This window comes from Gavialis gangeticus, unplaced genomic scaffold, assembly GCF_001723915.1.
Source record: "Gavialis gangeticus isolate Ggan-Ray unplaced genomic scaffold, GavGan_comp1, whole genome shotgun sequence".
Taxonomy (NCBI): domain Eukaryota; kingdom Metazoa; phylum Chordata; order Crocodylia; family Gavialidae; genus Gavialis; species Gavialis gangeticus.
The window spans coordinates 80,593,583-80,596,240 of NW_017729033.1; the positions used below are offsets into that span (position 1 = coordinate 80,593,583).

At 50.1% G+C, this 2,658-nt stretch overlaps 1 long non-coding RNA gene across 1 annotated transcript in view; it reads left to right on the plus strand.

Moving 5' to 3' along the window:
* The first annotated feature begins 764 nt into the window (after positions 1 to 764).
* The window catches only part of LOC109303751, a 2,815-nt gene continuing 921 nt past the window's right edge, over positions 765 to 2,658 (plus strand). Inside the window, exon 1 of the long non-coding RNA XR_002099216.1 lies at positions 765 to 778. This is a non-coding gene — a long non-coding RNA (uncharacterized LOC109303751). The remainder of the gene's footprint in view (positions 779 to 2,658) is intronic.

A 2,658-nucleotide genomic window follows, 5' to 3' on the forward strand; every position in this document is an offset into this window, starting at 1 on the left:
GATCATCTAGTCCGACCCCCTGCCATGGCAGGAAAGAGTACTGGGGTCAAACGACCCCAGCAAGGTATATATCCAGCCTCCTCTTAAAGACCCCCAGGGTAGGAGCCAGCACCACTTCGCTTGGTAGTTGGTCCAGATTCTGGCCATCCAGACCGTGAAGTAGCGCCTCCTGATATCTAACCTAAACCTACCCTCTGCCAGCTTGTGACCGTTGTTCCTGGTCACTCCTTGTGGTGCTCGGGGGAACAGGGACTCCCCCAGCGCCTGCTGATCCTCCCTAACCAGTTTATAACAGGCCACAAGATCCTCCCTCAGCCTCCTTGGAGACTTCAATGCAAGAGTTGACTGGGACTTTAATGTGTGGAGGGGTACCACTGGGAAGGAAGAAGTGGGCAAGGCCAATTCCAATGGCATCCTTTTACTCAGTAAATGTACAGAGTTTGACCTTGAGAGCTAATGCCTTCCTGGGCACAGCGCAGTAGGATTAGGAACATCCACTGTTGAACCCACAAAGAGACAACTGATCCAAATTCCTCAGCTTGTAACTGCCTGCCTGCCCAGTGGTGATGTGTAGGGGATGTATGGGGAGGGCTGGTGCACCCCTGACTGGCCGTGGTTGTCCCTTAGGTGAAGTACAGGGGGGTCAGTCAGGAGTGCCCTCCTGCAAGCACCGGCCAAGGAGTGGAGCACCATGGCCCTCCCAGAAGCAGCCGCAGCCACTTCTGGAAGTGGCTGCAGCAATCAGCTACAGCGATTGGCCATAGTGATTGGCTGTCTTGTGATCAGCTGTGGGGGGACCCTCTCCAATTGGCGGGATTGGCTGTGGGTGGGGCATGTGCCCCCCCAACTAAGACGGCACCAGTCGCCCATGTGCCTGCCTTTTACTTCTAGAAACTGCTTCAGGCGCCAGCTTATCTTTCCAAATAAACTTCCCTTCTCAGTACAGATAGCAGGAAAGGTAGGAGTGTATCTGTCCCATTCTCCTGTTGTCAGTATCTCACCTCTGCCAAATTGCTGCATACTCCCCCAAGAGGAGGGCTGAAGTGCAAAGGGTCTATAGATTGCTCCTTCCTTTGTAGGAGATGGGAAAAGAGAAGCCTGCTGCTGTGAATGGACTATGAGTAGCCTCCCTGACCTATTGCAATAGAAAAGGGCCTGATCCTCCCCTCCCCATTGCTGCTACAAACCACAAGGTAGATGGGGGGGAGGGGAAAAGTAGAGCAGAGGACAGGGACACTCCAAGCCCTGTCCCCTGTGCTTAGGACATACTCCCTGTCAGCCAGGCCTGCCCTCACTTGCCCCCTTCCTCTCTCCCTCCCTCTGCAAATAAGTGAGAAGGAACCCCCCCTTCCTACATATACAATACCGAAAGTATTTTTGGTAACATCCAAAGGTCCGAGTGTGGTGAGCAGGGCTGCCAAGCCTCCATAAATTTTACGGCCACCTAATATTTTTGTGGACAAGTATTTCTTAGCTATTTCTTTATGGACTGTCCATACATGTATGAACCATTGGCAACCCTGTGGTAAACTGGAGGCCACAGAATGGCAGAAAAGTGGTGCTTCACTTCTGCTTTACTCGAGCAAGTGCTTGAAGCAGGGAACAATCATGAGTTTGCCAGCTGAATAGAAGCAGAGCAGAGGAGGCAGTGAGTATTCGGGGTGAGAGCCTCATAGATGGGGAAGCTGCACTGTAGCTATATCCTAGCAGCCTGGATGCAATTTAGGTGAGTCATTAAGGTTACTAAAGCTTTGACTAGGGACTGAACCAATTCTAGACCATTCAAAGGTGCTTCCCCTCATCCTCTGGATTTGTTCACTAATATCTTTTATTGGAAAAATTCTGTATCTGGGAGAGATGTTAGATGAGTTGCCGGACACGAACTGCCCTTCCTCAGCGTCACCTGTGACATAGCAATAGAAAGGCACTTTTGATCTCCATCATGTCCAGTCTCCCATATTGAATCCAGCTGGCACATGTTGAGTTGTCAGAGATCCTATTTTGGTGGGGCCAGCTTCCCAGTAATTTATGGCTTCAGTTTATAAATTACACCAAGTTAGATTCTCAGGCACATCAGTAATCTTTATTGGTGAGTTTGATTGAACAAAAGTAAATAGCAGGTGTGTTTGTATTACAGAGCTGCTACTGCCACAGTTTTGCCAGAAGAGCTATACTGGCAGATCTCCCCCTGTGGAGATATGGCATATAGCAGCTGAAGAGTTTTTTTCTGCTAGCCTCATTACATCAACTCCTTGAATAAAATGTTTTTTCTGCCAGATGTTGGCACAGTTGTGTCCAGACAAGGAGCTTTGCTGGCAGAGCTATGTTGACCAGGAGCATAAAAGATCCTTCTTCTCCTCCTTTGCACCCCCAACAAAATTATGCTGGCAAAAGTTTGTAGTGTAGAACATAGGTGTAACTGGGCAGTTCTGTGCAGTGGGTGGTGGTGGCACAAGAGGCAGCCCTCTATTTTTGCAGTCTGCCCTCCCTCCAAGTTGAAGACAGGGGCTGGTTGGTGCCCTGGCTGCCTCCCCTTAGTGACATGACTAGTGTAGATCAAATCTGGAAGCTGGACTCTCCCCAAATAAAGTCAGTGGGAGTCTTGCCTCTGACCTCAGTAGAGGAGCCCTGATCGCCTGATGGAGGACTACCACGCTC